General features: G+C 47.4%; 1 long non-coding RNA gene across 1 annotated transcript in view; it reads right to left on the minus strand.

Moving 5' to 3' along the window:
• The window catches only part of LOC130683561 (uncharacterized), a 186,459-nt gene extending 174,284 nt beyond the window's left edge, over positions 1-12,175 (minus strand). Inside the window, exon 1 of the long non-coding RNA XR_008997342.1 lies at positions 12,003-12,175. This is a non-coding gene — a long non-coding RNA (uncharacterized LOC130683561). The remainder of the gene's footprint in view (positions 1-12,002) is intronic.
• Between the last annotated feature and the right edge of the window lie 588 nt (positions 12,176-12,763).

The raw sequence follows: 12,763 nt of genomic DNA on the forward strand, positions 1-12,763 counted from the left end.
GCAGGGAGAAACAGAATTAGGGGAGAAAGCCCAGCCCACTGTTGCACAAATCTGAGTTCCCTGAGGGCGAATGCTGGCTCTCTCACACCACAGTGTCCCTGCTCCTCTTTCTGCACCTGGCTTGTCAAGGATGCTCAGTCACAGGTACTGAAGGAATAAGTGATAGGCAGGTAGGTCTGGAAAGCCAGACCTAGAAAGCCACCCCAGGAGACACCCCACACTAAGAAGTTACTCTGCCAGAATTCTTGCTTCCCATCATCCAATGTGGTCCATGATGGAGAACTCCCACCCAATGCTGGCAGAAAATACCTCTGAGTTAGATAGCATTATCCCCATCTTGCAGTTAGCTAAACTGAGGGTCAGAAAGACAAACTTACCTAGGGGCACATAGCTAGTAAGTAGCAGAGCTGGGAATTAAATTCAGGATCCATGCCATATGACTCCCAAGCTCTTTCAACTGATCCTGTTCTTACAGCAAAAGGAAAGGAACGACCCTTGCCTGTTACTGCCAAAGAACTTCAGGAAACCTCTACATCTGGCCACAACCCAAGTTCAGCCTAGCCAAGGAATCCCAGGGGCAATCGAAAGCTTGCTCTTTGATCACTACACCCTTTAACAAGCAACAAGGAGAATAAAATCTTAGCTACCTAGAAACCTTCTGAAATTGGGCTGGGTGAGTAGGTGGGTTGGTTCATTCCAAAGTGGTAACCCTAACTACTTCTTCAAAGAGTCATATTTAAAAACAGGCATCACAGGTGATCCAGGACACTGTGATGGAGGCAGGAGTGACACTCCCCCTCTGGTCTTTTCTCTACAGTTTGTTGCCAACAGAGTCACTGTCTTAGTTCAGGCTGCTCTAACAAAGTACCAGAGACTGAGTGGCTTATAAATAACAGAAATACATTTCTCACAGTTACAAAAGCTGAAAGTCCAAAATCAGGGTGTCAGTCACACTACAGTGAGAACTAGCTTCCTGGTTCATAGACAGCCATCTTCTCGCTATGTCTTTACATGGCTGAAAGGGTGAGGGACCTTTCCGGGGTCTCTTTTATGAGGACACTAATGCCATTCATGAGATCACCCAATCATCTCCCAAAGGCCCCACCTCCAAATACCATCACACTGGGGATTAGTTTCAACATGTGAAACTGGGGGGAACACAGTCTATAGCAGCTACAAAACGAGAGAGCCCACCTTACTTACTCTTTTACTTAAAAGCTTTTCCTGACTCCCTATCATTCAAGAATAAAGCCTAAGACTCTTGTGAGACACACAAGGACCTATGCTCTCTGGCCTTAGCCACCCCAAGTCTGCACTCCTCTGAATAAGCTCATGCCTTTATTCAAGCTGTTTCCTCTACCTGGGAATCTTTTTCCATTTTTTGCATCAAAGATTGCTTGAGAAACACCAAAGCCCAACAAAAAATAAAACAGAATCATTACCCCTGGAAAGCTCTGATACTCCTCAGGCAAAATCACTCCCTCCTTTGTGCTCAGCTAAATCAGCTGGTGCTAGCAGGGTCTCCTTCATGGGCACTCAGTAGTTGTTCAACAAATGTTTGGTGATGTTCAGAACAGGTAAGGAATAATCAAAGTGATCTGAGACAGACCTTCAGGGAATAATGCTCCAGAAGAAAGTCTATCAGTGAGCCCAATTAAAAAATGGGCAGAGGACCTGAACAGATATTTCTCCAAAAATGAAATACAAATGGCCAACAGGAACATGAAAAGATGCTCCATATCGCTAGTCATCAGGGAAATGCAAATCAAAACCACAATGAGATTATCACCTACACCAGACAGAATGGCCTCTATCCAAAAGACAGCAATATCAAGTGTTGCCGAGGATGCAGAGAAATGGTAACCCTCCTATACCACTGGTGGGAATGTAAATTGGTTCAACTGCTGGAAATTGGTGGAAAGCAGTGTGGAGGTTCCTCAAAAAGCCTCCCTGAAAAAAACAGAAATACCATTTGATCCAGTAATTCCAGTTACAGGAATTTACCCAAAGAAAACAAAATCCCTGATTGAAAAAGATATATGCACCCCTATGTTTATCACCACACTATTTGTAAAAGCCAAGATATGGAAGCAACCTAAGTGTCCATCAATAGATGAATGGATAAAGAAGTGGTAGTATATACACACAATGGAATATCACTCAGCCATAAAAAGAAAAGAAATCCTGCCATTTGCAACAACATGGATGGATCTAGAGGGTATTGGGCTCGGTGAAATAAGCCAGGCAGAGAAAGACAAATACTATATGATTTCACACATTTGTAGAATATATTAACAAAACAAAACAGAAGGAACAAAAGAGCAGTAGACTCACAGACACAGAGAAGTGATTAGTGGTTACCAAGGGGGAGGGGTTAGGATGAGTGGGGGCGGGGAGGGGAATAAAGGGGCACAATAATTTGCAATCACAGTATAAGTTGTCCACGGGGATGGTAGTACAGCATGGAGAATATAGTCAATGATTCTGTAACATCTTTCTACATTGATAGATAGTAGCTGCACTACAGGGGTGAGGATTTAATAATATGGGTAACTGTTAAACCAGTGTTCTACATTTGAAACCAATATAAGATTGTATAGCAACAATACTTTTAATTTAAAAAAAGGAATCATGCATTAATTAAAAAAAAGACATAAATCCTATCAGAATCCATGCATTGCTCCATCCAGGGGCTTCAAAGCACTGAGGAGGAGGAAAGAAATCAAGGGTCATTTTTGTCTTTGTGAAAGACATCAGGAACCACGTGAGTGCCCTCATCCACTGCCCCACACCTGGCACAATGCAGGCATCCTCCCAGCCCTGAGCAGAACATAGACCTGTCCTGGCTCTGATGACCCAGAAACCCAGAAGCAGGTGGTTGGACCCATTCCCACTCTGGACTGTGCATGAGAAGGCCAAAGGATGCAGAGCTGACCAACAGGCCAGCATGCTGTCCAGCTCCCCAGCTTCCCATCCAGAACTTTAAGAATGGACACAGAGCTTCCAAAGCAGGAAAGGGAGGCCCTGAGAATAGCCACAGGGATGGAAGGAAAGCTCCTGATCAGGTCTTTTCTCCTTCATCTCTGGGATCAACCCCCTAGGAATGGGGCATTGAAGGCTATGCGACTCCCCTGGGGGTCCCACAGCCCTGTGGAGAAAGGAGGCTGGCAGGCTGAAAAACGTGCTCTCAACAACAGGCAGCCCTGGGTCAGAGCCCCAAGGAGCTGAGGCCATGGACACCCCCTTTGCCCAGCATAGGGGCACATACCCTAGGGCCAACATTGCCCTTTTTTCCTTGCCTTCCCTCCCCCAATGAGGAAGGCCACATCCGTGATGAAGCGCTGGGAAGGGGGGAGCTCAGCTTTCCCAGAAGTGTGTCCTGGGATCCTACTGGCCCACAGACCTGTCACATACAGGTAGTCCTGACAGGGCCCCTAGATCTCTTTGGTTCTAGTTTGGCTTTGTATACAGATACTGATTTGGCCTGAAACCTGGGTCCAAGTCCCAATCCAGCCACTTACTAGCCACGTGACACTATGGAAGGCACTCCCCATCTCTGGGCCTCAGTTTGCTCGGGAGCATGAGGGGATAAACTAAGAGCTACCTCCGTGGCCTCTCCCCACCCTAACTCTGCAGTCCTCACCGTGAGCACAGCAGGAAAGGAGAGAAGTTACAGGTGAGTCTCCCACTCAGCTTAGCTTGTCCCCAGATGCAGTGAATGAATGACTAGCTATGCCTCCACTTACCCTGTCTACCCCAACAGCCCACAGTTTGATTAAAGGAGGAGGTTTCTGATCTTCATCTGGACTTCATATCCCACAGAAGGTCAGGGGAGACTTGGGGACCATCTAGCCAAACCCACATTTTACAAGCAAAGGAGATAAAGTTCTGGGAAGTAGAGGCAGAGCTGGAGGGCAGCCCAGGACCCTGGGTCAGCCTCCAGAGGATGGCTGCAGGCTTTCTGGATCTTCCATCCTTCTGACTCGGACTTCCTAGAACCAGTGGGGCCCAAACAGCACTAGGCTCTAGTGCGGTGCACACAGAGTATGGACGTGGAAATTATTAATTCTAGGAATCCAGCATATTAGAGCCCAATGACTTGCGTGATCTCTGTAATGGCAGCATCATATACTTGGAGTTAATTAAATAATTTTTCTGTCTTATAAAAAGTCAGCATAATGCAATGGTTCGTTCTGTGGCTCTAAAGAAAGCAATGGACCCTGTCCCCAAAACACAAACACCCAATTTTGAAACTATTTCAGAATCCCCAAGCCCAACGAAAACTGCAATAATCTGTAGGTGTTCTTTACCCCAGATGAAGAACTCCCAGAGGAGAAAGATCTCAGGCTTTTTAGTTGAAAGCCCAAGGTTCACATCCAACACCACCACTTACTAGTTGTATGTACCTTGGGGCATTTCCCAAATCCCTGAGCCTCCATTTCCTCATCTACAAAATGAGATAATACCTTCTGCCTCATAGGGTAGTTGTGGGATCTAAGGAGATGTGAACCTAGTACAATAGGGCTGCTGCAGGGTTTACAGTCAGCAATTCACCCAGTAAAGACTGGGAACTCTCCATGTCCCATGGACTCATCTGCAGCATCTCAACAAAACCTAGGAGACAGGTACTATTGTTATCCTTGTTTCACAGATGACAAAGCCGAGACACAGAGGGGTTCGGAATTCGCCCAAGATGACGTAGCTTCTAAATGCAAGGCTTTATCTTGGGCTCCAGAGTCCATGTTCTTAGCCCTTACACTATATTGTCTCATTGAATGGCCATTTAATTTACTTCCAAGTGTGGTTTTAAAAAAACAATTAAAAGCAGAGAGGAAAGAAGAAGAGAAACAGACAGATTTTGTGAGGAACAAGCTGACCCAAAGACCCCTTTGCAAACCTGCCCGTTTTGCCCTTTTCTTGGGACAGGAGCAGAAAAGCAGCATCCTGAGCTATGGGGCAGCAGACACCCCTTACAGCCACTCTCACCAGGTTCTGACAAACCAGTGCTTTGAAGATACGTTTGCGTGTGCAGGCACCATCCGAGATTTCCATAAATCATCCCCTTCAATTATAATTATCCCTATGAGATAGACATTACCACCAGCCTCATTTTACAGATGAGGGAATTGAAACACAGGTTTAAAATCTCCCCCAAGATCGCGGTTAGAGTGAGGAAGTAGCTAGGCTGGAAACCCAGATCGGCCTGAGGCCAAACTCTTCACTTCGGTTCTGAACTGCATCCCCCTCCAGAATCCCACCACCAGTTTTAGTACAATATGATGGTAAGATTAGGAGACCCTGGGGTCAAATCCAGGTAAGAACGGGGTGGGGGCGTTAGGGAGGAGGTCCAATCAGCACCGCCCATGTACTGCACACTGGAGCCAACTCAACCCCGTGTACAGGGTCTCATGGGAGTTGTGTCCAAAGGCAGGAGTGGGGAAGTGAGCTGGTGAATGTGAGAGCAGAGGGTTGGTGGATGAGGCAGGCAATACATGAGGTCATTGGGAAACCTGAACTCCAGCTGGAAAATAACAATGTTCTGAGTCCCAGGGCCTCTGGAAAAACTCACACACCCATCAGCCTGCAACTCAGCACCCAGGGTAAACCCCAGCAGGGCACAGGGAGAGTGCCTCATACCATCCCCTGAACCAGCGAACCAAGACCTCCTTCCTTGGCTCTGAATTCAGCCTCAGCCTCAGCAGTGGCAGGTCAAGGGGATGAGATGGAGACTTCCCAAAGGAAGTAGTACAGGACAACCTCTGCTGACACCCCCCTGCATGTGCATACTTACACCCCTTACCTTGCTTTAAAATAGAGTATCCTAACCATGACCACACGATGGAATTACCTAAGGAGCTTTTTACAAAATACTCTCTAGGGATGGGACCTGGAGACTGGTGCCTCAAAAATTCACAAGGGGCTGTCTAGGAAGCCAGAATTGAGAATCCATACTTGATTGACCGCCTACCGTATCTCATCTAGCACTGCCTCTGAGAGCCCTGCTACTCAAAGTGTGGTCCGTGGAACTGGCAACAGCCTTGCCTGGGAGCTTGTTAGAAATGCAGAAACACAGCTCCCACCCCCAACCTCCTGAATCTGAATTTGCTCTCCAGATGGTATATGTTCACAGGGTAGTTTGAGAACTACCAGTTTAGACTTTGGCTCTTGCTATACCCACCCACCCACCCACCACTTCCTATCTGGGCAGCCAGCAGCTGTTCAACTCACCATCTCCCTCAGCCAAGATAGGAACCAAGTTGTAATGCAGGAGTTACCAAGTTTTAGCATGCGTCAGAAGCAGCTAGGCAGCTCATTAAAAATACAGATTCCCCAGACCCAGGGGTGTTTAACAAGCACGCCCCGCTCGAGGTGCTTCTAATCCAGGTGATCTGGAGGATGTGAGTGGAAAGGCTCTGCCATAAGGGAGAGCACGTGGCCACTGGAACCAGGTGAATTACAGCCCAGATTCTTCTGATCCTGCCACTTCCCATACATAGGAATTCATAGGGGTCACAACTCTGAGCTTGTTTTCTCATCCTTAACAATCAGGATCTCACTGATAGTGATGTTATGTATTAAACTGTGTCCTCCAAAAAAAAACCATATATTGAAGTCCTAACATCCAGAACCAGAAAATGTGACCTTAGTTGGTAAAAGGGTCGTTGCAGATGTAATCAGTTAAAATGAATGAGGTCATAGTGGAGGAGGAGGGCCCTTAACCCACTGTGACCGGTGTCTGCATAAGAAAACATACAGATGCTTGAGAAGGAAAACTATGCAGCAAAGGAGGCAGAGGTTGGAGGGATGCAGCTGCAAGCCACGGAATGCCAAGACTGCCCCAAACCACTAGAGGGGGGAAGAGGCAAGAAAGGATCCCCCGCAAAGCCTCAGAGGAGCCTGGCCCTGTGACATCTTGATTTCTGTTGTTCTAAGCCACCCAGTTGGCAGTGCTTTGTTACAGGAGCCCTGAGAAATGAATACAAGTGAGATTCAAGAGTCAGGGAACTAATGAGAGAGTTCCTACAGATAGGAAGTAACAATGACAGAGGGTTCCAAGCTCCTGCCCCCCATTTCTGGTCTTCTGGTCCTTTGTCAGCACTCAGACACAACAGCAGTCCTTCAAGGAGCTTAGGATCCAGTGGGAAGTGGCAAGGAAACACACACACAGCATCGTAGGGTGATACACAGAAAAACTCCTAGTCCTTGCCCCATGAGCAGCCAGACAAACAGCTCTGAAATCAGGGTAATGTGACCACACTTAACTCTGCCTCTGCAGAGATAGCAGTGGCCATAGGCCCCTGCGTGGCCTCAGCAACTGTCAGGGGCCCAGATGGAAGCCTCCACCCTCAGAGGCCCGCTCCCCGACCTACCCACCCCGACAGAGGAAAACACGAAGCCTGGGTCAAAGAGCTAGTCAGACTTGGAAAATGATTTCAGAGAAGTCATGAAATCTTAAAAAGCATGTAGAGAGATGCCAGATGGATGGGACAAAAAAGAAAAGATGCAGGGGTAAGGCTATTTGAATATAAAAAGCAAAGAACTACTCTTAAAGTGAGTAAAGATCATAGGCATTCAGTACAAAGGGGACTCAAAAACCATCTCCCTGTCTCCACCCCCATGCTCAGGGCAGCATTATTAACAATGGCCAAGATACAAAAACAACTTAAGTGTCCATCCATGAATGAATGGAGAAGACGTGGGATATACATATGGTGGAATATTATTCAGCCATGAGAAGAAGGAAATTCTTCCATTTGTAGCAACAGGATGGACCTTTAGGGCTTTATGTTAAGTGAGATAAACCAGGCAGAGAAAGACAAATGCTATGTGGTCTCACTTATATGTGGAATCAAATAAAGCCAAACTCATAGAAACAGAGACTGGAATGGTGGTTACCAACGGCTAAGGGGTGAGCGAAATGGGGAAATGTCGATCAAAGGATATGAACTTTCAGTTTTAAAATGAATAAGTTCTGGGGTTCTAATAGTACCATATTATATACTTGAAAGTTGCTAAGAGAATAGATCTTAAATGTTCTCACCATAAAAAAGAAATGAGTTATGTGATATGATGGAGACATTAGCTAATACTACAGTGATAATCATATTGCAATATATGTGTATCAAATCAGCACATTGTACACCTTAAACTTTTACAATGCTGTATGTCTGTTAAAGTAGTCACCCCTTATCTTCAGGGATATGTTCCAAGACCCCCAGTAGATGCCCAAAACTGCTGATAGTACCAAACCCTGAGTATACTATGCTTTTTCCTATACATACATATGTATCTATGATAAAGTTTAATTTATCAATGAGACACAGTAAGAGATTAACAACATAATAATAAAATAGAACAATTATATCAATATATTGTAATACAAGTTATGCGAACGTGGTCTGTCCTCTATCAAATTATCTTATTGTACTGTACTCAGCCTTTTCTTGTGAGCACGTGAGATGATAAAATGCCCACAACAATGAGATCGCGATGTAGCATCAGGCTACCACCAACCTTCTGATGACACGCCAGAAGGAGGACCATCAGCTTCCAGACCACGGCTGACTGCAGGTAATGGGAACCACAGAAAGCAAAACCACAGGTACAGGGGGGCTACGGTGTATTTCAGTAAAGCTGGGAAAAAAATTATTTTTACAAACTGTCTCCCATTCCTGCTGCTGAGAGGGAATTGAGCTCACCTAAATCATTTTGCTGATAGGGAAACTGAGGCCTAAAGCCAGGGAGAGCTGTCCAAGGGTGTATAGGTAAATACACAACAGCTAGGATGCAAGATTTCTGACCCCTGGCCTGCTGCTCTTCCCACTGCTAGGATTCCTGGAGGAACGCTTTCATTCATCGTCTCTAAAAGATGATCACATGCAATCTGGGGTTGTTTGGGAGTAGTTCTCTCATCATTAAAGAATGATGAGATTCTTTGTACGTTAAAGAAACCCCCTAAGAGTGCGGCAGCAGGGATCCTGCCATTGAAGTCGATGTTAAGAGAAAAATGTTGCTTTGTCACAAAATAATCAGACCCAGAAACACTCATCTAAGACCACCTGTAGACCCAGCCCTGGCTTCCTTACTGTACAGACTGAGAACCCGCTGGGCTCCCCTTACCCTAGATTGCGTCTTGACCCTTAGGATCCTAGAATGGCTCCGCCAAAAGGAGCCTTAAGGGCCTTCCGCCGAAACCCCTCATTTCCCTCTAAAAGCCAGGCCCAGAAAGGGGAAGACTAGCCCAAGAGCAGTACTGAGTCAGGAAAGAAGTCAGCTTGAACCCAGGTTGTCTGGCTTTAAGTCTACTTCCCCACAATGCTAGGAAAATTTTGGCTGTGTCGTGGACTGAATGTCTTTCCAAAGCTCAGAGTTTGAAGCCCTAACCTGCAGTGTGACTGCGCAGGCAGTAGGGCCTTTGCAAAGGTAACTAAGGTTAAATGGGGTCGTTAGGGTGGGGTCCCAACCCAATAGGACTGGTGTCCTTACAAGAAAAGGGAGTTGCCAGGAGAAGGCAGCACAGAGGATGGGCCATGTGACGACACAGTTAAAGGTGGAGACAAGCCAAGGGGAGCAGCCTCAGGAGATACCAACTCTGACAGCACTTGGACAATGGACTTCAGCTTCCAGAACCGAGAGTATAGGTTTCTGTTGCTCAGGCCACTCAGTCTGTAGTATTTTGTTACGGCCAACTCCATTCAGGTTCCTGGACCCAACCCCAAGGTGTGCATGGGGTGGGGGGGTTGTTCCCACGCCCAACACCAGGCAATTCCCAAACACCAGCAGGGTGTCCGAGAATGCAACTCAATTCTGATGCTGTCTACCCGGAGACAGCACCAGATCCCCCAGGTTAAGGGCTCCGTCCTTCAAGACTGCCCTCCGCACCCCCACTCCAGACCCCTGGCTGTTCTGACCAACCAGCTACAGATTGGAGGTTCCAACGACCTCCCCCTTGGGCTGGGTTAGAGCAGCTCACAGAACTCAGGAAAACACTTATGTTTACCAGTTTAATAAAGGGTGTTGTAAAGGATACAATGTAATAGCCACGTGAAGAGAGACATAGGGCAAGGTCCCAAATAAAGGAGCTGCTGTCCTCATGGAGCTCAGGGCCTGGCTTGCTGGCATGTGGAAACAGTCTGGTTCCCCAGGCGTGGAGGCTCTCTGACAGCAAGGCAGGTGCAAAAGAGAGAGAGAGATGCTCTTCCCCTGGGTATTCGTGAGGGCCTCATTGCATAGTCATGATTGACTAAATCACTGACCATTGGCAATTGAACCTCCAGTCCCCCCTTCTTCCCCGCTCCCCTCCCAGGGGTTGGGGGCACGGGACTAAGAGCTCTCACCTCTGATTATATAGTTGGTCCCCCTGGCAACCAGCCCCTACCCTTGGGTGAGGTCCAAAGGACTCTCCATTAACACAAGACATCCATTTGAACTCCATGGCTCTGAAACATTTTCAGGCGCTGTGCATGAAGTCCAGATAGATCTGAGAAATATATGTTTGGTCGTCTGAATGGCCAAATATATATTTCTTATAATTTATTATATCGCACAGCCCTAGCAGACTAATACAGTAAGGTTCTCTCCCAGGCCCCCTTGAGTACTGGGCATTTATTATTCTGATGAACATAATAAATTATATTTATTGAGAACCACTTTTTTGAGAACCACTAGGCTAAGATTCACTCCAACCCCATTGGGCCTGAACGCATCTCACATGAGTTATGTTCAATCACAAATCACACCAAAGGCGAATGAGCTAATTAGAGCCCTTTGATAGGACTGAGGGGGATGAATTGGATATAATGAAGAATCAAGACTCTAGAACATATTAAAATAAATTGTCTCATTATTTCCAGTTACTTACTTCAGGTATAATTTCTTATTGCTAAAGTCCAGTTGGAATTTCCAACTACTAGGTGCAATATTAGTATCACAGAACTTTAGAACTACAAAGAATCTTGCAAATGAAGAAGCAAAAGCCCAGAAAGGTATGGGACTCTCCCAAGATAACACAGGGAATACATGGCAGGACAGGAACCTGAAATGATGCAAGTCTTGGCTGCGTTGGCCGGGTACATGTGACTAGGATGGTGGCCGCTCCATCTGCCCTCTCTTCACCGCTGCCCCCAGGCCTCCTCATGCCACCCTGACCCATCTGTGATGATCCAAACCACTGGCCTCAGCAAGAAGCCTGCCTCTGCTTCTTGACCGGATGTCCCTTAATTTTGGTCCAAGTGTTCTGGGATTCATGTTCTTCTGGGCACACGCACATCACTTTTACACGTCCAGTGCACCAGGCGGGGCAATCATGTCACTGAGTTCCAAAGCGGGGGTTGCCTATCCCCCATCCCTCTTTTGGAGGGAAGGAGAAATGTGCCACCTGGAAGTGGACACTGCCTAGAAAGCATCCTAGAAAAGCCACCAGCAGCAGGACAAGAGCCTTGCAGGGGTGAGGAGGTAGGGAGGCATGGATTTCACAGGAGTTTAAACTCCCCTGTGCCTCCACAAGGGGCAGAGCCGGCCCACTTCACATTTCACCTCTTCCCTCCTGGCATGCAGAAGGATGCTAGCCTCTCTACCTCAGTCCAAGAATAGCACATTTTCCCAAGCACAATTTCTCACATTTCCTTTATGTCCACTGCTAAATTTGGGCCTCTGGACAGCCTTGGGAGGATATTACAATTTATCATCATACCCATTTTATAGACACTGAGGGTCAAAGTGAGGTCACTAGTCCAAGAATAGTTGGTTACTTAGACGGCACACACAGGATAAGAACCCAGAGGACCTGAATCCATACTTGTGCTTCTCTGTCACATCAGTCCTGCCTGGAATGTGCCTATGAGCCAAGTCCTATTATGTCACTACCTTGCTTAAAACCCTCGTTCCTCTGAATTCCCCTGGAACCAAATCCCACCCCTGGGTCTGGCTGACAGGACCTCTGTGAGCTGCCCCTGAACCCCACTTCTGCTGCTGCCCCTCCCAGTTTGTGCCCCACAACTTACCATTGTTTTTGCCATTGTTATTCCCTCTGCCAGGCATGCCCTTCCCCTCCTTCTCCACTTGCAAATGTCCCTTCTCCCTTCAAGACTCTGGCTTTATTCAGCCTGGAAGGAGCAACACAGTTCTCCCCAGTCTGCCTTTTTCACAGATGCTCCAGGGGCGTAGTAATGTTGCCCTGTTATGTCACCCTCTGGACTAGGCTGTGAGCGCCTGGAAGGCAGGAAGTGGCCCTGCCCAGCTCTGACTCCCAGCCCCAACCACAGCAGGCACCAACGCTGACCGCAGTGACTGGGGCCAACTCCAGCTGCTGCCCACCAGGCTGCATGAGGCAGGAAGGCACCAGCTCCCAGAACCAGAGACTCCTGCAGAAGGAGGCAGAAATAGTCAGACTCTTGGAGAAATCACGCCCCTCACTACACTGGGAACACATGTGAGGCTCCAGCCCTAATGGTTCTTTAAACAATCATCAGATATGTGCTCCTGGGTGGGGGGCCGGGCCCAGAGGCTGACTTCCCCAAGGATTTCACTCCTGTCACTGCCAACAGGTCAGAATGAACCAAGTTCTTTGGCAGATGCCAAGAGGGCAGCTTCATGGAGCCCTAGAGCAGATCCTGGAAATGGCGGGGGGACCTCTACAAATTCAGGGGGCCTCTGGGTCTTCGCCCAGCCCCTAGTGATGCTCTCCCCTCCGAGGCAGGAAATTCAATAAGAGACTAAACTCCAGCAGCCAATCTTGCTGCTTCTCAGCAGATGACTAGAACCA

Source organism: Manis pentadactyla, chromosome 4 (assembly GCF_030020395.1).
Source record: "Manis pentadactyla isolate mManPen7 chromosome 4, mManPen7.hap1, whole genome shotgun sequence".
NCBI classification, from domain to species: Eukaryota; Metazoa; Chordata; class Mammalia; order Pholidota; family Manidae; genus Manis; species Manis pentadactyla.